Source organism: Protopterus annectens, chromosome 6.part0 (assembly GCF_019279795.1).
Source record: "Protopterus annectens isolate FY-2018-M chromosome 6.part0, PAN1.0, whole genome shotgun sequence".
In the NCBI taxonomy this organism is placed as follows: domain Eukaryota; kingdom Metazoa; phylum Chordata; order Ceratodontiformes; family Protopteridae; genus Protopterus; species Protopterus annectens.
The window spans coordinates 1,841,919,285-1,841,945,514 of NC_056737.1; the positions used below are offsets into that span (position 1 = coordinate 1,841,919,285).

General features: G+C 41.5%; 1 protein-coding gene across 3 annotated transcripts in view; it reads right to left on the reverse strand.

Annotated features, from left to right (window-relative positions):
• The window catches only part of STAT1 (signal transducer and activator of transcription 1), a 1,683,855-nt gene that overhangs the window by 991,311 nt on the left and 666,314 nt on the right, over nucleotides 1-26,230 (reverse strand). The window lies entirely within an intron of this gene.

The following is a 26,230-nucleotide window of genomic DNA, read 5'->3' on the forward strand; positions in this document are numbered from 1 at the left end:
TCCAAATATAGGTCTTACTCCCACTCAGGTTACTTGATAAGATAACTCAACAGTTTGGAATACTGCAACAGTAATTTATGGAAGGACATCTAGGCAGTCTGTGTATGTGACTCATTATATTTCTTATTTTAAAGCACTTTTTTGCACCATGGAGTGGCATACCTCTGTTCTTTTTCTTTCTTCAGCACAGACTGGAATACCTTTCGACCACTGATCATTAAAAATCACAGTACTGGCCTAGAGGGTCAGAAAGAGGGGTATGTTCTTATTTTTCATTACATAAAGTGTTTATATTCTGGGTCCTACACAGTGAGTAGTATGGAATCTTTGGATAGGCTTGGTTTATTTACTTATTTAATAAGGTATGCATCCTCTTTGTGTAGACTGAATTTATTTCTTTAGTACGGTATGTACCCTTAAACAGGACTGATTTTATGAGGAACATCAGTAAAACAAGGAGGGGCAGGGATAACTCTGAGGACTAAAATAAGCACCATGCCTAAATTATTGCAGTTGAGAGACATGCAGGGTGGTGCTGCTGCAAGTACAACTAGATGTCATTAAAATTATTTTTGACTTAGAAGGTATTGAGCAACACATCACTAAAATAGCCTATAAAATAAATGTTACAGGACTTGTGCAACTATACTGAATCACTGTATTGGTATACATATGTCCACTGCTTCAGTAATTCAACTGTCTTAACGGCAACAGACAGGAGGTTCAAAGTAATACATAGTAAATCTGTGAACTATACTACAATTCCAAAAACTACCTAACGAAGCACTCTGAACTACACTGCAAAGTGATTAAAGTACAGTTGTGTAACTAAAACTTACCATAACAGTAGATGTTATAATAGATAACACTTGCAGTAGACTAAGCTATCAGGGTACTAACCCTGTGACTGTCCAGCTTACACAGCTAAAGGGTGCCTTCCACTCACCTCAACTGCCAGGACCATGAAAACAGCTCCATAAAAATACAGCTGGAGCTCAAAAAGCCTCAGAGCATTTTTTTTTGCCTAAGAGGGAGGCAAGAGCTCTGTAAGAACAATGCTAGGAAACAAGCCCAATAACAAGTCATGTACAAAAGGGTGACATATCCACACCCTGGCAACACAAAAGAAAAAACAAGTAAATATGGGGACTGAGGGGACAGAAGGCTACTGCAACACTGATCTATTAGAACAGCATAATGATGCAAAGCCCTGGGAGAACTGTGTGTGGAGTCTCCGTATTTAGAAGTTTTTAAAAAAAGAAGCCATGGTTATGGAAAATAGAAAATGATCAATTCTAATAACAGATCAACAGCACTATGCTTTCAGACTGCAGCTGGAACTGTAAAAAAGTGCCCCCCCCACTGCATATGATCTTTGAATCTAGCTTTACCAAAAAGGCTGGGGTATTAGAGAAAAAAAGGGACTGAAGGGATAACATTTTGAATTTGGAATCCTGACAAAAAGATTTAAAAAGGAAAGGACCAGTATAGTCCTCCAGGACCTTTCCTTTTTTGGTACCAGAACAATCCTTAAATAAAAGCCATTGCCCAAGTGCCAAAGAGGTACAGGCTGGGCCAGCATCTGATGTAGACTGGGAGGAAAGTAAGAAACTTGGTTCACCGGACAAGGAAGAATCCTGTCTGGGAAGAAGAGAGGGATTCCCTTTGCCAAGTGTAACCCTGCTGAATTACATTCAGAACCCATCTGTCTGTAATAATCTGTTGCCAGAAAGGAAGATGAAGTCTTAGTGAAATGGAGAGGTTGCCATGGTGGCATAGGGAGGAGAGACCTGTGCAGGTCAATAATTAAGGTGCTGATTAAGAGAACTGCCCTTGATTTTCGGAGGCTTTTGCTTTCTTTTTGGAACCTCCTTCCCACTGCTTTTTAAAACCTACTTGCCTACACCTTGCTGGTTAAAAGTGGAGGGGGAATTTTTATTTCCTTTAAAAAAAGGAGAGCTGAAAAATCTGAGTCACCCCTTGTATTAGCTTCCTCTTTTCATCACACTTCAATCTTAGCTGCACAAGGGACAAACAGAACCTCCCTATCTAAGGGATAATTTAAAATGCCAGTTTTAATATCTTCAAGATGATTCTGTGAATGGTGCCAAGTCAGTCTTCTCAACACTGACCCAGAAGCAGCAGATCTAGAGGAGAAATCAGCATCATCATAAGCATATTTTAAATGGGATTAGTAACTTGAGAATCAAATGTAACAAATGCATTCAATGTTTTTTTTCTTCACAGGAAGGAAGGTTAACTTTTAACTTCTGTATGTTTTAAAAAGATAAAAGTAAACCATCTTAGCACATCAGCTTGACAGTTTTAAATCCTGAAAGTCAAAAGTACTAGAGCAATACATTTTCTTCCCTAACTTATCATTTGCTTTCCCATCCTTGTCAGAAAGAATGGAGTAAACATCAGTAAACTGTTTAGAAGAAGCAGTTCTGGATAAAGACATCACAGATGGGTCTGCTTTACGATTTGCAAACAAGTGATTATGACTCTGAAATACCCTACATAACCTGCCACACTTCCCAGGAGCAGGGGATTGACTATCAGGTAAGCTAAAAGCCAAGAGAAAAACATTTTCTAAAGCAGGGAGTACAGGAGAAACAGCTGCAGCATTTCACATTTCCAAATGTAACAAATTATAATGCATTTTATGTGCTACAGAAATTTCATTCTGATCGCAACAGGAAACCTCTTTCATTTTAGATAAAAGTTTTGAAAAGCAGAAATCTTCAGGAGAGAAATCTGAAACCATACTTTCTGCAGAATCCAATTGTTCACAGTGTGAAGAAATTCCTGAAGTACAACCTACTCACCCATGAAAGCAGATGTTCGAATTCCCACTGCTGCAGTAGCCTTTAGACTAATATGGGTCATTTCTTGCCTAGCAATCAGTAACTGGACAGCTTCAAAAAGCTATGGCTACCCGCATACTTTCACTCTGACTGCTGATTGGCTAATCCCGTGGAGGGAAATTAGCAGTTATAGTGGACATTTCTTTAAGGCCCATACAAGGAGCGAAGACAACAGACCTGAATCAATCACCCAACAGTAACAGTAACAGTAAAACATATAATGTAGAAACAAAAACAGCCCTTCTTTATATCCTAATTACAACTATATATATATATATATATATATATATATATATATATATATATATATATATATATATATGAGCGGGTGGATGGGTATTGCTACTGCAGCAGTGAGAAACTAAAACACCTACTGTTACAGGTAAGTGCAACTTAACACAACTGTATTATGTTCAGCACTCCCACTGTTGCAGTAGCTTTTAGGCTATATTGGTTGATTACCAGGTCTATCTAACCTGGAATGAAGTATATAGATCCAGGTGCGCCCCTGGAGAGTGGTCCTACCAAAGCTAGATCTGGACTTTGAAAAGGAATCCAGTTTGTAATGCTTTGCAAAAGTATGTGCAAAGGACTACACAACTGCCTCTAAAATGCTTCCAGAGTTCACCCATTTCCAGTATGCCATTGAAGAAGACAAGGCTCCAGCAGAATATGTCTTGCTACTCCCTTGAATATATTTGCCATGGCATAAATAACAAAAAGAAATAGCTGAGGACAACCACCTGGAAATTGTCTGTTCAGACAGAGGGTGCCCCTTTGTGCCCTGTGATAATAAATAAATAAATGACGACTTTTTAAAGGGCTTAGTTCTGTGACGATAGTACCTGCCTGTGCACATCTAGGGTATGGAGAATCCTTTCTCCTTTGTTTTGAGATTCTTCGTAGCAAACTGGGTGACTGATGGCTTGATTCAGAGTAAACTCTGAAACCACTATGGGAATGAATGACTGGTTCGTTCCTAAAGTGACACTTTCTCTGTGGAAAATCAGATAGGGCTCACCCACTATGAGAGCTTGCAACTCTTCCTGCAGATGTCAAAGCAATGATGAGTACAGTTTTCCAAGTCAAGAACCTTAGATCAGCTTAATGGGCAGGTTCAAAAAGTGACATAGTCAATTTCTCCAGCACAAAGTTGAGATCCCAAGAGGGGCAACCTGTTTATGAGGAGGTCTTGGGTATTAAACTCCTTTCAGAAACTGTTTCACAGCAGTGAAGAAAGAGGATGATTATGCTGAAATGGGTACAGGATGAACCTTTATAATGGACTGAGAAAGGCCAGAGGAAAGTAATTCACACAAATATTTGAGCAGCAGTGGCACAAAATCTCTGATAGGCCCCTGGTTATTGGTTAAGCAACTATAAGAAAATCATTTCCACTTACCAATACAGTATTTTCTAGTAGTAGACTTTCTTGCCACCTTTAGTACCTGCTGCACATCCTCATGAAATAAGTGCTTTAAAGGTACTAGAACTGAATAATACAGGCAGTCAACTGAAGTTGAATGATACTGGGGTGTATTAAACCTCCCCTGTCTTGAGTAGGTAGATTAAGCATGTCAGGAAGCTTGTGCTAATTGCCCTTGGCCAACTGTGTAAGAAGGGAGAGCCAATGTTGCCTTAGCCAAAAGGAGGAGCACCATAATAATTTTTTGGGGTATCATTTTAAATCTTCAGAATTACCCTGGATATCAGTGGAAATGCGTAAATTGACATTCCCTTCCAAGGGAATGAAAAATGCATCTGTTTTCTAGGCTTGCTTGCAAGGAGTCCTGGAACAAAATTCATTTAGTTTCCTGTTTTGAATGGAGGTGAATAGAACTATTGGAGGTGTTCCCCATATCTCATCAATTCCTGGAAGGACCCACTTATTCAGTTTCAATTTGTGAGGGCCTGTCCTGGTCCTGCTCAGCTTGCCTGCCACTCTGATGGAATATAAGAAGCTTGGAGGGCTAAGGAATGATGACGAGCTAACTCCAAAGCCATCACGGACAGCCTGCATAGGGGTATGACCTTCTATCTCCCTGCTTATTTATGTACCACATGCCTGTGGAATTTTCTGCAATCACATGGAGAGGTCCTGGGGGCTATTGGTGATGAAGAAACTTCAAGGCATGGATCACAGCCAACAGCTTCCTTACACTGATGTTGTTTGGTTTGTCTGAATGACTGTACAGGCCTTGCACTTTTAACTTATGGAAACTTCTATTCAAGTAAAAAATCTGTCACATTTATGGTACAAGATTGTTTTGGGGTCTGAGGACAGAAGGGGAGACCTGGGTTCAGTTCAGCTGAATTAGTTTTTTTCCCACCAATGCAGTTTCCTTTTTATAAAGCCCAAAACTGTAGTTTAATACTCCAAAGAATACAAACATTGGGTTCATTTTTTTAAAGAAACCACTGCATCTAGGGGAATCATGAAAATCATAGAAGTCATAGGATCACAGGAAGTTAGTAAGCTACTGGCTCCGAGGTCCTTACAAGCCTAGCCACAAATTTTGCCCATGTTCTGACAAGTCAGCACCTGATGCTCCTTGTCCAGCACACACACAGGTGGAATCCCAGGGATGTATTTTCTGTTCTTCATCAGGTTTTCCAGGCTGCGGTTAAAAAGGGATAATGAGGTACTCTGCTTGACGTGGAGAGGGAATGGACATGGAGAGGGAGTCTATTCTTTACTAGAAAGCCTCACCCAGACTCTGCTACACTTTGCTGTGAGGGAAAGGTTAGTTTGCTTTTTATTTGCTGTATTTTGTATTACTTTATTGCCTTTTTCTATTTTGAATACTGTGACTTGATTTCCTTACCTTGTGTTTTACTTGTATTCTGCTTTTAACTGCATATTATAACTTGAAAAGAGACCGCAGCTCTGTCTCTTGTGAGTCAGGCAGAAATTTCACCACTGTCTTTCTAGTTGCCTGCCCCTTATGTTAATTTGACCATATATCTAATTTCCTGTCTGCTTTTACTGGCTTGTGTGAGTAAGCGCAAAATTATTTTGTGAAATCACTCCCCTTCAACTATTTCAATTTATTGGCCATCCTACTGTATTCCATAGTACCAGAATACAAGTGACCACCCCCTTTCAATCTATCTTGCTGTTTTAAAAATAGTGACTTTCCACTAAACCTTAACTTTTTAGACAGGAAAAACTTAAGTTACCTAGTTTCACATCTAACTCCTCTAGTGCACACTGCAGTGTTTAGGATAAACCATTTTTTTTCATCTTACTTTTAAGCATCCCTGTGACTAGTACTTGCTCTAAAACCTGCTGGGAAGCACTAGGAAGCCTTAAACTGATACTAGCACTGAACTCTCCTTATTAATAAGGAGAAATTAATCATAGGCACTAAACAGCCTACAATTGCAAAGTTCCTTGCTAAGGTAAGGGAAAACAGCTTTTGTACTTTACAAAAAAAAAGCACCAAACTAGGCATGTCCAAGGGTCAGCTTCCAGTGATTTCTCCTATCCACCTGGTGAATCTGGGCATACTGGGACAATGCAGCAATTGCCTCATGTACACAGACAAACCTCTCCTCCTACCATCCAACACTACAACCTGTGAGAGATGCACGTACAAAGCCAAACTGGAAGTAAAGCTCTCTCCACCCCAAGATTGTGCTAGACAGTCAAGAGGAAAAGGTTAACACCTGAGGCAACACATAGCCCTTCTAAACCCACACCACCAACACCCTCACATAGCAACACTAAACCCTCATATGTGGAGGCCCTTAACAGTAACCTGCCCAAGCAACAAGGACCTCCAAAGCTGAAATGCAAACAAACACCAATCACAACCAAAGTGTCACATAGCTCACAACACCAGTGTGCCACCCAACAACAGCCCCTAAGGCAAGACAATGTACCCAACACTTTAGTCATAGGTGACTCTATAGTCAGGCACACTGATGTCCCACTCACCAGGCTGAACAAGGAGAAAATTACAGTCAGCTGCCTGACAGGTGCCAGGATCCACCACATAACGCAGGCACTCAAGTCACTCCACAACAAGTACAAATATGACTCTGTCATTGTCCATGCTAGAGTGAATGAATTGAGACGTACCTCCTTGGACTACATGAAAAGAGACATGGAAGAGCTCTCGGATCATGTGGTCCAGGCAGGTATGACCCTAGCCCTGAGTAGCATCCTGCCTGCGCCCAGAATTATACCACAGTATAAGGACAACATGATTGACTTCAACAACTGGCTAAGCTTCTGGTGCCATTCAAAGGGGATCCATTATCTGTCTGCTTGGGACGACATGATCGACAGACCACGATGCTTTGCCAGAGAAGGTCTGCACCTGTTGCCCCTGGGATTCGGGTTACTGGCTAAGGCTCTTGCCACCTCTATAGTGCCTTTTTTAGGCAAAGTTCAAAGGACAAAACCACCACTGTAACAGGTACAAGCATGCAAAATCTGAAGGTAATGCTACTCAGTGCTAGATGTCTAAAATTCAAAATGCACTCTCTTGAGGCATTCCTAAAAATGGACAACATCGATATCTGTGCAGTAACTGAGACCTGGCTCAAGGCTCCAGAGAGCACCCCTGCAATACCAGGCTACAAATCTTACCATACTTTTCGGCCACCAAACAGAACCAAAATGCTAAAGGTGGAGGAGTGTCCATATTCACGAAGGATATTCACACCACCAGGCTAGGTGCCCAACACAATGTGTCTGAAATTCTCCAGGTACAACTAATACTAGGTCAGATTACAATCCAAATTATAGCTTGCTACAGATCCCCCACCATGCCCCAAGATTCTCACTACACCTTTCTAAAGATACTGGAAAATATTAAGATACAACCAAACACCTTAATACTGGGTGATTACAACTACCCTGCTATTAACTAGGAAAACTACTCATGTACCAACAACTTTGCCCAACGGTTCTTGGAATTCATAAATTCCAATGCCCTGGATCAACTAATCCATAGTCCCACCAGGGGCTCCAAATATCCTAGACCTGGTCATTACCATAATGGGAAATCAATGCTCCACACCTATGGTCACTGCCTCATTGGTCAGGTCTGACCATAATCACCTTTGACATCCACATCCCTCCCCCACCCCAGCCCAGTAAGGAAGCTTCCGTAAAAAATTCTCCAAAGCCAACTTCATGCTACTCAAGTCAGAAGTGACAAACTTCATGACACCCATGCAGAAGGGAACTGAAAGTTCAACTGCTGAATGCTACACTAAGGCACTGTACGAGCACATCCACTCATACATGAATCGTGCCATCCCAAACAGAACCAAGACGCTCTCCTCCCAAAGGAAGCCAATTTGGTGGTCCCCTGCCATAAACAAACTTTACAACAAAAGGAAGAAACTGTTGTAGAAAAGAGGAAAATCCCAGGCCAGGATGCAAAAAACTCTCTTACCAGCCTCAGTAAGAAGCTGAGATCCCTCATAAAATCATTCAAAGCTAGATTCGAAAATAAAATTGCCAAAGATTCCAAAGACAACCACAAGGCATTCTATAGCTATGTCAAAAATATAAATGGCAATGCTCAGATTTGCTCTGAGCTACAACAGAATGGCATTAAATATACTGATCCCAAGGATATTGCCAATATCCTGGCAGATCAATTCAGTGCCAACTTCAGCCCCCTCTCACCTCCTAAAGGGCCCATCTCGATACCAAAAGATTGCCAAATTCCGGTAATAATGGCCACACAGGTAAAAAACACACTCTCCAAAGCTAAGAATACAGCATCCATGGGACCAGACGACATCCCGGGCTGTGTACTATATGAACTACAAAATGAACTGACACCTCACCTAAGTGTCATGTTTAATCATAGCCGCACCTCAGGCTTCATGCCCACTGAGTGGCGCACAGCTACAGTTATCCCACTCCACAAGGGGGGATCCATCTTGGATCCTGGAAACTACCGCCCCATCAGTCTGACAAGTCTGATCTGCAAGGCCATGGAACGTATTATCATGAAACTTATAAACAAAGACACTGGCAACCTTCAAACACTGGACCCCACCCAGTTTGGGTTTGTGAAGGGCCGATCTTGTCTCCTGAACCTGAGTGACCTCTTCGAATTAGTCTCCAGAGCTGTGGATGAGGGTAAGGCGGTCCACAGAGCTGATCTGGACCTCGCCAAGGCCTTTGACACCATCCCCCACTCTGGAATCATAGATAAAATTACTAAGCTGGGCATTAATCCCTACATCACTCGATGGGTTGCCAACTGGCTTAATGACAGAACCCACACTGTAAAAGTAGCCAGCTCCAGCAAGTGACAAGAGGAGTACCTCAGGGTTCAGTCCTGGGACTGCTCTTGTTTGGTATCTACTTCTCTGAAGTACAGGCCAACACTAAGGGGCTCTGGCTAACAAAGTTCACAGATGACTGCAAACTGGGAGCCATTACTGAATCCCCAAATGATGTGGATACTCTACAAAAGGGCCTTACAGAAACAGATGCTTGGTGCCAGAGCCATGGGCTCAAGCTCAGTGCTAAGAAATGTATAGTTATCCCCTTTGGGAAAAAACATGTACCAGTGAATTACCACATAGGTGGCAGTACACTAAACACGGGAAGTGTGATAAGGGACTTAGGGACACAGGTGGACAGTGGTCTCACCTTCAATAACCACATCGCCATAACAGTCAAGAAATCCTTCTATGTGGCACACCTTATCACTAAAGGCTTTTCATCCAGAAAAAAGGAGGTCATTGTCCCACTGTACTCATCCCTCATTAGACCCATTATAGAATACAACGCCCCATTTGGTATGTACCTCTCAAGACATCTGCAACAACTGGAAATGCCGCCGAAATACCTCACTAAAAGAATCACAGGCCTAAAGCAGATGCCCTTTGCTGGTCACCTTAAAAAACTCCAGCTATACTCTGTCACATATCGTCCACTCCGAGGCAATCTCTTCTTAACATACAAGGCCATGTCAAACCCAGAGCTGTTGGACATGCTACACTTAAAGAAATCCCAATACCTCAGAGCCACACACTCCAGGGATCTAAACCTTTTCATCACAATAAACAAAACATGCTGGAGGGATAGGTTCCTGACCCAGAGACTCCCCACACTCTGGAATAGATTGCCCATACATGTCAAGCAGAGCGCCTCTTTGGCCCTCTTCAAAAGGAACCTTAATGATTGGATGGGAGAAAGGAAATTCACCCCGGGGATCACGTTAGTCGCCCTGCTAGACAGGGGTCCAGGGAAGTAAATAGTGTGGGACGAAATAGCCAGGGAATTGTCATGGCTAGGCTTGTATAGGCCCTAGGGCCGACAGCCTAGTACCAACCTATGAACCTATGAAACAGAGTCAAGGAAGATTTTGCACTATTTATCTGGCAGCAGAGAATGGTTAAAAGATACATACCCCAAATTAATGACAGTTGACATCTGGATAAATGCTCTGCAAAGATAACCAAGCCACCTAACTAAAAAAAAAGATGTGAATGCAATTCAGTCTACAATAAGCTATGATCGGGGGCTAGGTATTTTGTGAATATCCTTGAACTGTAGATAAACTAAAAAATAATGCCGAGAACTGATAATATGACACAGAAACAGAGAACCTTAGAAATCTCCTGAAGCCTGGGGCTATGGGATTATGGTAATATGCATCTTTTAGATCTAAAGTTACCAAATAACTCATTGGTGGAATGGGAGGTAACAGGCTCTGTAAGGTCAGCATTTAGAATTTTGGAACTTTCATATGCAAATTCAGAAATTAAAGATCTACTACTGGTCTTCAACAGGCCTCTTTCTTTGATACCAGAAACATTCTGTAATAGAAGTCTTTGCCCTTGGACTTATGGGCACTGGCTCTATGACTCACTGAGTTTGTAAAGACTGAAGAACCTGAGGAAAACATTCTGTTTGGTAAGGAGGGCTTGGAGGCATTCCCCTGAAAGAGGTTCTGTACCAAGTTCATCTGTAACCCTCCTTCCTGCACCACTTTTAACACCCAAGAATCAGAAACAATTATTTGCCAAAAGGGAATGCTGAGGACCAGTTTGATGGACAGATCTGTAGAGATATTGGCCATAGGAGAAGGAAGAGGGGAAAGAATGCTAGCATAGTCATTCTGTACTGTTGGTCTGTCCCTTTTTCTGAAAAGACCCATTTCTTGTTATTACTACTCTCCAGCCATCTCTGGTTTGTGCTCTGTTTGCCAGAAAATGGCTAGTTTATTAGGCTTTTTTTGTGAAAGAGAGGGGCCCATAAGATTTGCACTGGACACATGAAAGATCTAGGAATCTCCTTAAATCAATTTCCCTCGTCATCATATCGTTTGAGAACCTGGTAGCACAAGAGCCAAACAATTCCTCCTTATCTAAAGCAGGTTCATCCACAGTGGATTAAGGAGTAGACTGAGACCACAGCAACAGAAAGATCTTTTTGGTAAGTGATTTTTTTTTCTTTCTAGGTACTATGGGAGAAGGATCAGCCAGTCTGGTACAAGTATCCATGCTGTAAGCTGGGGAAAGCCATCAAAAGCAGTAAACATAGCTGGAACAAGTCGGTTGTAATGTAAGTTGTAAGTGAGTGTTCACAAGCAGTGCACTTACACTAACAACACTTTTGCCAATCCCTTTATCTTAAAAATGTATAAATAGAAAGTACAGTTGTGTAAACTCTTACCATAACAATAGATATTCTTCTCTTCACTATTGCAGTATTCCTTACAATACAGATCCCCTACCAAAAGTAGCCAGACGTCCGGCTAGTATACCAAAGCCTTTAGGTTGTAAAAGGTAGGCTGTACGTTACAAGTATGCTCCCTGTGCACGGAGTAGGGCATAAAAGTGACGTATGGATATATCATCCACAGAACCGAAAAGTCCCAGTAGGAATGACAGTCTAAGGATACAAAGAAGTAACAAGTGCATCCAGAAGGAGTAATGGAAGGGGGAGGAGCGAATACTGCAACAGTGAACAGAAGGGCGTTTACTGTTATGGTAAGATCTTACACAACTGTAGTATACTATGTCCTTTCATATCACTGTTGCAGAATTATTTACAATAGGGAGAGTACAAAAGTTCAGGAAGAAAATTGCGTGTTGGAAGGACCAGCAGGTCCATCAAGAAAACCATGAAGGAAAGTCCTGGCAAAAGTGACTCTAGCCATAGAAACAACATTCAACTTATAGTGCTTGGTAAACGTATGCAAATGTCAGGTGCTGAAGCAGCAATTCCTGATTGTCCGCCTGAATCAGGCAATCGTCCAAGTATGGGTAAATTTGAATATTTCTCTGCCTGCAGTATGCAGTGGCTGGAGCCAGGCACTTTGTGAATACCCAGGGCAAAGTAGATAAGTCAAAGGGAAGTGCAAAGAACTGATAGTGCATAGAGCCTGCCCTGAAACATAGATATTTTCTGCAGGATTCCCTTATAAGGATGTGCAGATAAGCTTCTTTTAAGTCTAGGGTGAGCCAGGAGCCCTTGGCTAGCATAGGAAGCAGATGTTGGGAGTTTAAGCATTTTGAATTTTGGTACCACCAGGAATATGTTGAGAATGGACAGATCCAGGATAGGGCACCAAGAGTTCTCTTTTCTGGGCACCAGGAACAGTCTGGAGTAGAAACCCCTTGTCCCCTTTGCTCTCTTGGAACAGGCTGAATAGTCCTGATACTGAGAAGAGAAAGTACTTACTTTTGAGCCTCTGCCCACTAGTTTGGAGGAAGGTCTGGCAACCCACTTGGGGTTGGCAGTGAGTGGAAGTAGAATCTGTATCCCTGGGATACAATGTTTAGGACCCATTGGTCCTGGGTAATGTACTTCCAGTTTTTTGCATGCAGGGCAAGTTTTCCTCCTAGGGGTGCAAATATTTGGGCATGGCTGGGAAGTATGATAGATAAGTCATTGTGAGCTTTTTCCATAAGGGGGTGGCTTACCACTCCCTGTTTCTGAGGTGGGAGCACTCCATTGTTTAGATCTCTGCATACCCTGAGACTGTAGTCTTTGTGGTCTGTTGCCCCTGGGTTTGGACTGAGAAGGTCTGTAAGGGACTGGAAAGGACCAGTTTTTAGAAGGTCAATGCCTACCGAATCTAGGTGGCTGTACCTGTAAGAAATCTTTAACAGTTTGCATAGATTTAGCTTTTTCCTCCATCTTTTTAAGAACTTCATATGCTTTTGGGCCAAACAAACATTCTTGGTTTAATGGAGTATCTAGTAATTTTGCTTTGACATGGTCTGGCAAGATTTGTTCCTTCAGCCAAGCATGCCTCCTCAGTACAGACCCAGTGACAGCAGCCCTGAAAGATGCTTCTAAGGCGTCAAAACCACACTGCAAAGTATGTTTACTAACTTGGTTTGCAGAATGCATTAACTCTTGTAAATCTTTATTTTCCGCACAATCAGGAATCAACAACATTTTTTGCTTAATTAGTTTCATAATATGCTGCTGGTACTTCAACATGTGAAACTGGCAATTTAAAGCCCTGATGGCAAGAGTTGCAGAGGTATATACCTTCTTACCCCATCTGTCTAAAGCCCTAGAATCCCAGTCCGAAGGCGTAGGGTTTTTGGCTGTAGTAGCCTTAATACCTTTAGGTCCCTGGGAAATGGTCTCTGGATCCGCAGTGGGATTTTTAAATAGAAATTTGTGAGAGTCAGGTACTCTGTAGTACTTGTCAGGCTTTCTAGGAGCTGGTGGTAAAGTATCAGGGGTAAGACTGGATTCCATGAAGACATCATCTACAATATCCAGGGCAGGGGGTATAGCTAGAGGCCTGTGCTGAGGCAAGTCTAAAAATTCTCTGAGTCTCTTTTTGTACTGTGGTTACTCCTGGCATTCCCAGCGGAAATGCTCTCTTAAGGTATGCAAGGTTTCACTGAAAGAAAAGTCCTGAGGGGAGGCAGAGGGAATGGAATCCTCTGCATCTCAATCCTCATAGGTAGATAAGGGTATGCCCTGGTAATCAGAGGATCAGAGTCATCGGACTCATGATCTGAAGAATCAGAAGGAAAATCAATTCTTTGTCTTTTAGAGGGGGAAGGCTGGCTTCCCCTAATTAAAGTAATAAGGTCTTCAGCCATTCTAAGAATTTGTTTCTGTGGCATGGGAGCTTCAGGATGCGCTTTGGTAATCAGTTTCCTAGGCGTAGTGCGAACTCTAGGCCTGAGAAACTCGGAAGTTTTAGTCAGAAACGAAGTAGTTGGTTTAATATGAACATCGGAAGGTCTGAATACACCCTCAGAAGCTAGTGCCTGCACAGCGGCTCCGGACCTATCCAAGGTAGAGACATCCACAGGTTCCATAGTTGAAGAAGCATCGCGCGGCATACCGGACTTCAAATGGGTCTCAGTAGAGGCCTGCGAATCTGCAGAAGCCGGTATCAGGGGCTGCGAAGGCACCTCACTGAGTAGCGGCGGACTGGAGACTAGCTTAACAGAAGCGTCGTTGGCAGTTTTGGACCTATGCAGTCTATCTCTGTCTTTATCCTTACTTTTTTTGGAAGATCGGTAGTCAGATGGCTTATCGAAGCTATTTCGGAATACGGAGAATGAGAGCGAAAGAATTTAGTGACAAAGATAGCCCGATGACTAATAGTTCGGGCGTTAAACAAGGCACAAAACCGACAGCGAGGAATGTCGTGGTCTGGGCCTAAGCAGGTGATACAGTAAGAATGAAAATCTTTGTGCGGTATTTGCTTTCCACAGGCAAGACAACTGTTAACTTTTTCTGACATCGGTTAGAGCAGAAAAAAAAAGGATCCCCAACGGGGTACTTAGCTTTAGAAGACTTCAGGTTTGAAACATGAAAAACGAAAATTTGAGGTAGCAGCTGACCAGCACTTGCGAACTGCTTCTGCTTCGGGCTCCCGCACGACAAGAAAAGCTGATGTATTGGCATCGGCTGCATGTTTTATACCCCTGATGATCTGACATCATGGAAGAGGCGACAGCATCCGATGCAGAAATCCCAAGACTCTGGTATTCAGGCCGACTGAGGACTACCTGCAGGCAGATAACCTAAGTCTGACTGCAACAGTGAAACACGAAGAACATCCATTGTTGTTTAGGCCAAAAGTGAGTCACTAACAAGATTTCTGGATTGCCCTTTAGATCTTCAGGAGGACCTTTGGCATTAATGGACGGGGGCAAAAAAAAAATTCCTGAGAAGAGGAGAATCTAGTAACTTGGTTTTGATGTCCTCTGGGAGGGAATGGAGGCAAAAAAAAGTGCCCAGAAGGACCTTTGGGATTAATGGACGGGGCAAAAAAAAAATTCCTGAGAAGAGGAGAATCTAGTAACTTGGTTTTGATGTCCTCTGGGAGGGAATGGAGGCAAAAAAAAAGCAAATCTGCATATGACAGAGTCAGTTGCTGCAGCTCTGCAGGAGGCCTCTGCAACACACCACAGTTGCATTTAATAGAATGCCTAGCTACTGGCATAGCCTGATTGAGAATAGGAACCACCTGCACCTTACGTTCAGAGTTCTCCCAATTCGCCAGTTTTATTTAATTCGCCTAGAAAGACCAACGGTATTTTGTCATCTGAGTTTGGTTATTTAAAGCCCTACAAGCCAAGATGGCAGAAGTATAGACTTTTTTAATCATAACGGTCAATGGCTCTACTCTCTCTCTCTCTCTTGGAAGGCAATACATTAGGTGCAGGTGAAAGCTTTGTGGGCTTATATATAGAGATGGAAAAGATCGACGGGGTCTGCTATAGGGTTTTCATAGAAAACTCCAGTTTTCAAGGACCTTGTACAACCAACCTGAATTTTTGGGAGCTTGAGGTTGGTAGTCAAGAGAGACAGAAGTGGAAGCAAAATTATTCAAAAAGGATTCTAAGACTGGGGGTATAGGGGGCGGCTTAGATACTCCTACATCACGCAAATCATAGTATTTTATTTTGCACATCAGTAACTTGTCTGGATTGACATTCAAAATGTTGCGTTACCCTAGTAATAGTTTCCCCAAAATAAATTTCCTCTAAAGGAGAACCTGGGGGGAGAGGGTGGTTTCATCATCTGAAAAAAAGTTGACTAGGAGGATGCATTTGAGATGTGTAAGCAAAAGAATCTTCATCCAAATCAAATCCTTGCCAGATGAAGACTCATGCTGTATTTTCAGTGGAGGAGGGGCCTATGAAGGGGGTGCAGAAGGAAGGGAGATTTAAGAACCAGATGGCTTGTATAGACCTTGGGAGAATTCCAACCATTCCTTTTCATGAAGCATCCACGAGGGAGAAACATGCTTAGGCTTTTGTTTCTTTTTCTGAGATGTGACATCCACTCTAACAAAACGCAGTGGATAGGAACCCTGACATACCTCAATGAACTCCTCTCTTACTAGAATCTGTGGTATGCCCCATGGTCCCTCAGAAATACTGCTGCAATACCATACCAACCTCCATCAGGTTAGAAGAAGTAAAGAAAAGAAAAGAAAAGAAGTTAGACATTCTGCAGTTTCCTGCCAGTCAGACTAGACAGTTGAAGTTTCTGGCATACTCTTCCTGTCTGAGGCCAGGGGTTTCACCATCTTGCTTTGAGCAAGGCATTTAAGACTTTGGGTTTCTAAGTAGGTATACAGAGAAAAAAGTCTCATTTGTACTGTTTTAGGAAAGAACGACTGGCAGATTTTACAATCTTTGTTGTCTCTTCTTACACTCAGTCATTGTCTTTCTTCATAGAGCAGAGCCTGCGGTCACTACATCTTACCCTGATATTGCAGGAGCTCTGTCACAAAGCCCTACACCTACAAGTTTACTGAGACTTATGTCACTGTTTCATAGCCTGCGGTCAATACATCTGACCCAGATATTGCAGGAGTTCTGTCGCAAAGCCCTAGCCTGTGGTCACTACATCTGACCCTAACATTGCACAGGCTCTGTCGGAAAGCCCTACACCTACAGGTTTACTGACATGTCATTTTTCACAGCCTGCGGTCACTACATCTGACCCCGATATTGCAGGAGCTCTGTCACAAAGCCCTACACCTACAACTTTAGTGAAGTTTAGTGAGACTTTTATCATTGTTTCATAGCCTGCGGTCATTACATCTGACCCCGATATTGCAGGAACTCTTGTCACGTCACAAAGCCCTACACCTACAAGTTTACTCAGACTTTTGCCATTTTTTCATGCAACCATATTTATCATGAAGAACATTGCTGCATATGAACTTTAATCAAATACATGCCTGCTCTGTGAAATACCAGGACCCCTTACTAAGTTAGCCACTGTCTCCATTTGCTTGACCAGTAGACTATACAGCATATGTCTGGTATTTAGTCTCAGGAAATGACAGAAAACCTGTTTTACTTGCATCTCTTTGTTAATTGTTTTGCTCTGGCTATAAAGTGATTGCTGTCAGTTATAAATTGACCTATAAACTGACCTGATGGTAGGGTTGTCTATATAGTAGAATGTAATACTAAATATCCCCACAGTGTTGTCCCTTCTTACACTCAGTCAGTATCTTCCTTCACAGAGCAGGTATGTCTCATACGTTATTACATTTCTGTTTGTTCTAAGACTGAGTAGAACAGTGTAAAGATTTTGGTAGTGTGTTTTATTTGTAACAATTTCATTCAGATCGGATAACCTTTGTGTGTGTGTGTGTGTGTGTGTGTGTGTGTGTGTGTGTGTGTGTGTGTGCGCATACATCTCTTTGCTAAATCTTTTATGTATAAAGTGATTGCTCTCAGTTATAAATTGATTGAGTCTGCTACACTCAGCTTCACTTTGCTCCCCTATTCTACCCCCAATTCTCACCCATCCCCTCTTACTCTACATACACATTTAACTTGTGACTCTTTTTCCAACGCCCTTCCCAAATCACCTTACTACTTCTATACATACACTTCTGTTTCTTGTTTTCTACTTCCTTATCTATTTTTAATTTTTAGACCCAATACTGGCTGTCTCTCTCCCTCCCATAATGCTTTGCACTGTATCCATTTATAATCACACCCTTCTTAATAGCAGTTATCTATTTCACATTGTATCCTTTTCTTTTCCCAAATAAACCCTTATTTTTCTTATTTTGACTACATCATTATAATCTATTCTTTAATAACCCTCTATTCCTTACATTCCAGAAAAGACACTAGGACAACCTACCACTCTTCTTTTATAAATGTATACTTCCTTTAGCTACACCTCCTGCAAAGTTCCAACTACACTCCAATCAGTCTACTACACAACATTCCCCTCCCACACCTCACCCATACAACTCTAACCACAAACCCCCTTTTTCTACACTATCCCACAGTATTTCACTTATACTCTACCCTCATAACTGTTTCACTTCCAACAGCCCTAATTCCCCATCTATCACTCTACACCAATCGTGCTGTTTTACTCATGCCTCTCGTCTCTTCCCTCTTCTCATTTCTTCCCTAACAACTCCTTCAGCAGCATCACTACTACAAAAGCGTACAATAACTATTACCTCATCACCACCACCCAATCCCTCCACCACAAGCTTCTCCCAAATAACCCAAATACTGATCTCCTTCTATTCCCCTAAAGTCCTCAGTACTAATCACTATAACCTAAAACTAGTACAAATACCCCAAATTACTTAAAACTCCTAAAACAACTAGATGTTCTTTCATGGCCTTAAACTTGTGCAGGAACATTCACCCCAACACAGGTCCCATTCTTACTACACAGACAAAAAAACTAAAACTTATCACTCTTAATATCATCAGCATGTGTATAAACTGACACTCTTTCATGCCTGGTTAACATACTGTAACCCAGACATCTTTGCTATGACACAGACTTGCCTAAAACCAGAAATAACAGGATACTGAAATTCTTCTCCATGGTTATAGCATTATCAGAGTAGACAGTGCACATAAAATGGGTAGTAAGAATAGCCCTAATTTTCCCTAACAACTTGATAGTTTCCCCATACTCAAAATAATATATCAAAATTCTGCATAGTTGAAATCCTTTTTACATTTCTAAAACTTAACTCATCTAAGAACATCTGCATAGTTGTTTTTATACATCCCTCCTGGGCAAAACATCCCCATTTAAGAAATATTCTACCTTGGATATCTGACAGAATACTGAATAAAACTATTATCGTAAGGGATGTTAACCTCTGACTGGCAGACACTAACCTCACACCACCCAACAAATAGTATAAACCGCTGTTACTTTAGTCAACTTATAAATACTGCTACCAGATATAGCAAAAATAACATTCAACACTCCACCCTGTACTGGACACTAGTCTCGAACCCTTCTAACTTTACATCCTCAGACACACTCCCCGACTCCTTAATTGACCACCTACCAGCCTATACTCACAGGACTATCACTCAACTCACAAAGCAACACATGTTCAAAACTATACAGAGCCTACAAAAATTCAGCAAAGCGGTACTTAATTAATCTCTAAAAGCTATAGACTGGCCCATCCTAAAAAGACTTCCGCTTAATGATGTAGTTGAACATTTCAACAGCACCTTTCTAAGCATTCTTAACTCCCTAGCCCCTCAGTGAACAAAAACAATAAATAATAACCACATCCCATGGCTCAACAAATCATGTAAAATGCTAATGAAAGACAGGGACAAAGCATGGACTGCGTGTCTAAAGAATAAAAATGACATAAATCTTCAGTTATACAGACAACTCCGCAATCAAACAAAAAGACAAATGTATGATAAAAAAATCCTACTATTCTTACATTCAAGATGACCACAGAAACATCCCTAAGAAATTCTGGTCCTCTGTAACGTCACTACTCAACCCAGGAAATAAAACTAATCCCAATCCATATCCCAATATACCTTCAAACTCCCACCAAATTCAACACATGCTTTATAGAGTCCATACCCAACCTAAAAGTAAACCCAACTCATCCACCCCAACTCACTACTTCTACACCCAATATTAACCTCAACACACTCCACACATTGCACACACACAACCAATCCCTCATTTATAACCAAAAAACAAACCATCCCCAGCTTACTTTTCAGCCCATCTTTTTATTTCAAATAAAAAAAAAAAACTTCTACAAAAACTGAAACCTTGCTCAACCTCAGTAGACAACCTCCCACCAGAACACCTAAAGCTTTCCCCAGAGGCAATAGCATTCCCTGATAGCATCTTAATTAACAGGTCAATAGCTGAATCCCATGTCCCTAACCTATGGAAAGAATCACACATTATCCCTTTACATAAGGGAGGCAACTCCACTGACATCACAAACTTTCATCCTATTGTAATCTTGTCCCCCTTCTCTAAGATTCTAGAAAAATGTGTGCACCTACAACTTCTCCACCATCTTACACAACCTACTTTCCCACACTCACATGGCTTCAGACCTGCACACAGTACCTCAACAGCCTTATCAGTTTTCATGGACTCTGTCAACAAAGCCTGTGACACTGGCAAACTAGTATCTGCAGTATTTCTACATTTGTCAAAAGCATTTGGCATGGTATCTCACTCCAAACTCCTTAAAGAACTTTCAGCAATGGTCTGTCCTCCTCGCTTCAGTGGTTTTCTAGCTACCTAGCTGACAGGCAGTAAGCAGTAAAATGGCAGGGCCCCCATATCACATCGCCCCCACAAGCGTACCTCAAGGATCCATCTTTTCACCATTACTATTTAATGTCTTAATCAATAACTTACATACATCCTCTCGTGAAGGTGCACTAATCCAATAAGCAGATGACTCCACTATAACCTGCATATCAAACACATCACCTCACCTAAAACACATAACACAAGCTTTCTCTTCCATAGAAACATGGCTCTCCAATGCTGAACTCCGACAGAACCCCCCCCCCCCCAAAAAAAAAAATAACAAAGCTCCTTCTCTTCATCCACAAACCCCATAGGTTCAAAAAAGCAAACTTCAAGATATTTTCAGCCAACAATACTGAATCTAAACTGGATCAGCATACCAAACCACTAGGTGTCACAACTGACGATAAGCTCAAGTTTGGCCTACACATACAAAACAGTATTAAAAAAAAAACACCAAAACTAGGCATGCTATATAGGAATAAAAACTTCCTCTCAGCATCTACTACAATAATCCTGGCCAAAACCTTCCTCTTGCCCTCACTGTTATAGTCTAATTCCAATTCTAACTAACTTACAGACCTCCCTAAGAAAAAAACTAGAAAGCTGCTATAACAAAATTGCCAAATTTGCTATAAACGCAACCCTTTAACTCATCACTGAAAAACCCTACATTCACTAAGATAGCTTGAACTCCCCTCCACCTACAATACATACAACTTACTACGATATACAAAATCATCCAAAACCCACTAGCTTAACCCATTAATCAACTTTTATATCCCAAATAAATATCTCAGATCTGAAGACCAACATCTGCTCACAAATTATAAACCTAACAAAACCCTGGGCCTAAGCCTTTACTCCTGCTCAGTGGCAAAACTATGGAACTCCCTTCCTTTACCTATCAAAACTGCTACTAAACTGCACTCCTTCAAAACCTCTGTAAAAGAATACTTCAGCAAAGCTTGGATTTGCTTCTGTATGAACTCAGGCTGAGGTACTCTTATACTTTTTTCTGTCTCTACCCTCTCTGTCCCCACTACTAACTTACCCTACCCTCCCTTCCTCTTCAAATACTCCCATAAGGGTGCACTCATACCTTTTTCACATCTATTTCTACTATCTCCTCTATTACACCGTACCCTTCTCTATGTGTACTATCTTACACCTTCACCAGTTTAATCTATTAACATATTTCATGACCTCTAGAATATTAATAATCATTATAATAATAATCTATTATGTAAATAATACTGCATCTTCCTATTATCAGGCTTCCCATATAATTTATGCTTGAACACTATTACCAGGACTTTATAAAATCTGTGTAGGCACCATGTACAGCCTACAAGGAATGTATCCATGTACACGGCCACAGCTACCCTTGGCAATGTGCCATGCATATTAGTGATGGCACACTGTCAAGGGAGACCATAGTGACAGGGATACTGAATCAGTGTAGGGAAAAGTGTAGCAGCTACCCGTAGTTGTCGATGCCTGGTCAGATGTTATGTACAGGATGAGGCTCCCTGTAATGCTCACTGTCACTGCTGAAATGCTGTGAATTGTTTTAAATGTGTAATATTTTATTTGTATAATGTTTTTTTCCTCTCTGTATGTCTCAGCAGCGCCAAGCGCAACACTGCCAAGCTGTGATTAAATACAGACAGCTGATACCTGCTACACATCTAAAAATAGAAACCGGATGTAATTAATTATCATAATTCATTTTTTTTCTTCTTTTTTTTTTTTAGAATTGCTGTTTGTGCAGTGCTACGCTGAGCATTGCAGAGCCGAGCAGCACTTATACATATATAGCCGATGGGTCTATATTCTATTATCGACAGCTTAGGTTGTCGAATGCTTAAACATCGACACCTAAGTGTTGAAAGCTTACAATAGTGAATGGCCACATAATCAAATTCTTTCCTCGGAAAGAATATGCGCGACCATTATTTCCAATTTCCCCTTTTCCCAATGTAGAGTGATCTCGGAGTTAGTATATGTTTGGGTGTGTTTATTTTGTTTACGGACGGCCACGCAAATTCTTTCCAGAGGAAAGAATTTGATTATGTGGCCGTTCACTATTGTAAGCTTTCGATGCTTAGGTGTTGATGTTTTAGGATTCGACAACCTAAGCTGTCAATGATATGACATAGACGCTAGCTAACACCGGCCAAACATCTAAAAATAGGAATTGGATGTGATTATTTATTTCCAGGTCTGTTTAAGTGAGTCTGCATGGCATGGCGTGGTGCTTAGCAACGCTAACAGGTAGCCAACTAGTATATGTGAAGGTATACTAGTTTTCATAATATCCAAGTAGCTAAATGGGTAGAGTTATGGCCTAAGGTGTAGTAGGTCCTGGGTTCGAGTCCATAGCAGGCATGACATGGCTGTAATTTAATTTACTGTTTTTTGTTTAATTTAATAAAAAAATGTGAAACATAGCACTGCTGTGCAGGGCTAAGTTCTGCTTAAACATGTTAAGCACTGCTTAAACATCCTATTGGCTACTACTGTTTGCGTGGTGCTAAGCTTCACAAAAACCACGGTTGTGCGAGTTTTCACGCTGCTCAGCTCTGCTTAGCTGGTTTGCACAGTGTTAAGCAATGCTGCACTTTTTTGAATGTTGCTCAATGATGTGTAAGGGCAGGAAAACAGCCTATATTAAGTGCAATAGGCGGGAATTCTGCAGCACTCCTTGGAGTCTAATCAACTGCTGATATGGCAGGCAGTGCTGGCGAAGGTGTGCACTTTCAGGCAGTCCAGGGTCTATGTTGGGCTCCTGGTAAAGAATCATGAACCCTGGCTGAAGCAGGGTGGTTTTTAGCGCTTGGAGTGTAAGGTGGAGACATGGGACCAGTTGGCAAGGGAACTCACCACTGCTACTGGTATCCCTGCACAGGTGAGCAGTGTTGCCACCTTTATGACCTGAAGAGGAGAAAGAGGGGAACCTTGGACACCTGGGTCTAAGAAGCAAGAGCTGGGAATGCCCCACAAACATGTAACTATGTTTTCCATTATTTTACCAAAATTTAAGCATAATGTCTGCAAAACTGGTATGCATAATGATGTGCTTCTCACCCAACAGCTGCAGCTGAGAGGGCTTGCAGTGTAGAGTCCTATGCCGGGCGGCTGGCCAGGTTGTGCCGTGAGTGTGGTAAGTACAAATTTATTAAGCTAACTGTAGTGCAATAAGCAAGAAAGAGTAAGGTATTTACTGCAATAAAGTGTACACAAGAAAAAATGTAGTGCAGGACATGAGCAGTTGGGCAATTAGAGCTATAGTGCAATAATTGATCAATAACTAATGTATTGTAATAAACAATACTAACTTTACTTTGGTTTGGTGTTATACTAGCAACAGTAAGCAAAATGGTGTACAGCAGGATTGTGTTGTCATAACCATTGTAGTAGAGCTGTATGCATTGCTTGTCTATGGTAAGGTCGATGCAGTCAAATGTAACACTGCAATAGCTGTAGAATGCAAAACTAATGGCCTGCAAACTGTATTGCTTACCTCATAGTACTGTCAAAGACTGTCTCCAGGCCAATATCAGTCACATAATGCTCTCTGTTCCTCCTACTTCAGGTAATAAAGGTATATGGGTGAGGTAGCCCACTCTATGGGGAGAGATTGTGTGTGGACTTCACAGAAATTTATTAGCAATACCAATAAAGTGTTAACCAGCATTGTTGATTCCTAAATACATCTGTTTTAATATATGCAGTACGGTTGTATTCCATCCATGTGTGTTCTACTGTCACTGCAATCAATTATAACACTATAATAGTTCTAGAATTCAAAAAGAATGTCTTATAACATGTATGGTTCAACTCATAGTATGGTTCAAGGTGGTCTCCAGGCCATTATCAGTCACATAATGCTCTCATTTTCTCTCACCCCAGGACCAAAAGGTATATGGATGACATACCCCATGTTATGAGCAGATATTGTGTGTGGACTTCACAGAAATTTAAGAGCAATACCAATAAAGTGTTAACCAGCATTGTTGATTCCTAAATAAATTTGTCTATTTCGAGTATGGCTGTGTTCCTTGCATGTCTGTACTAAGTTGCTGCAGTCAATTATTAAATTATTTGCAGATGTCCCCTGCAGTCACAGCTACTGGGTTCTATTCCCATGCCTGCCAACTAAGGCATGACGGCTGTCTGATTTATGTACCATACGCAAACATGCCTCAAGTGTCACGATTTCTCATAATGTAATTAAAACTGTGTAATCTGTCTGTCACAGGATTACCAGAGAAATGATTACCTGGAATGCAATGTATTACCAAATCCGCTTACAGAACACCTTGGTAGGTGTATAAGTCCACATTATATGAAACTGTTCTGTGTAGTTGTGTACCTGCATTTATTATTGCTTGGCTCATACTGGCCCCTGCTAACAGCTTGAGAGGTATGTATGTGCTACATCAGCTGTAGGAGAATTGTAGTCACTGTACTCAAAACTAACACTACACACCTATAGAGTATACAGGGTCTATATTAGAACATCGAAGTTTCAAAACTTCGAATGTTCTAATATCGAACCCTATTATGCGAAAGTTGAAAATATCGAAGCAACAGAAAACCACATTTTTTCCTAGGGAAAGAATTAGGTTGTCCGTTTCTGTTGCTTCGGTATTTTCAGTACTGTGGTGGAAAGTTACGGGTCAGGTTCAGGTAAGTGTGCGATTGAGTACGGGTTAGGGTAGTTAGGGTTAGGGTGCGGGTTAGGTATGTGTGTGATTGTGTGGACGTGAGGGTTAGGGCGGGTTAGGTGAGTTAGGGTTAGGGCGTGGGTTAGGTATGTGTGTGATTGTGTGAACATGAGGGTTAGGGTGGGTTAGGTGAGTTAAGGTTAGGGCGCGGGTCAGGTAAGTGTGTGATTGTGTGGACGTGAGGGTGAGGGCGGTGTAGGTGAGTTAGGGTTAGGGCGCGGGTCAGGTAAGTGTACGATAGTGACAGACCTTAGGGTTAGGGTTTGGGTTAAGGTAAGTGGATAGTTAGTGGTGTGTGTATAGTTTAGTGTAGGGTTAGGTGTAAGATTTTAGGGGTGTGTATGTGTGGATTGCTGTTTGTTTGTTTGGTGTGCTTGTGTTGTGTGTATGTGTTTTGGAACAACAAATTTTTTCCCTAGGAAAAAATTCGCTGTTTTGTATGTTTGATGTTTTTAGCTTTCGCGTAATAGGGTTCGATATTAGAACATTCAAAGTTGTGAAACTTCGATGTTCTAATATAGACCCAGTATATATTATCAGTGTTTCCAGGGACATAATCTTTAATGTCACTAATGAAATGTTTTTTCTCTCTCTCTCTCTCCCCACCCCTTATCTTCATTTATTTATTACTGTTACTTATTTCATGATTTAATATTAACATATTTTGTTAAACTGTTTTGTTGGCCTAATGCTTTAATTCTTACTGGAATGCTGTTAACATATCGACTGTTATGTTATTTAATGTTGTGTTACACATAATATAAATTACTATGTATTTAAGTTAATTAAAATTATGTTCCATTTTGTTAATACTAACAATGGTTTGATTATTACTAACCATAACTTATTACTATACCTCATTTACCACAGCATGTCAAGGAAGGCTGGTTTCGGCTAATCCGCCTACCCTGCCTCAACTGGCAGTGGCACCAGGTCCCAGAACATCTGGGACCCAGACCAGTGGTGCCCCCCCTCTGCTGGCCCTGCACTACCTGTTAGGTAATATTGCCCCACGGGATGAGGAAGGGCCCCCCTCAGGGAGTGATGGTGGAGGGGGAGTTGTCAGTTGGGATGAGCTGTCGTCTTGATGTGCAGGATAGTCTACA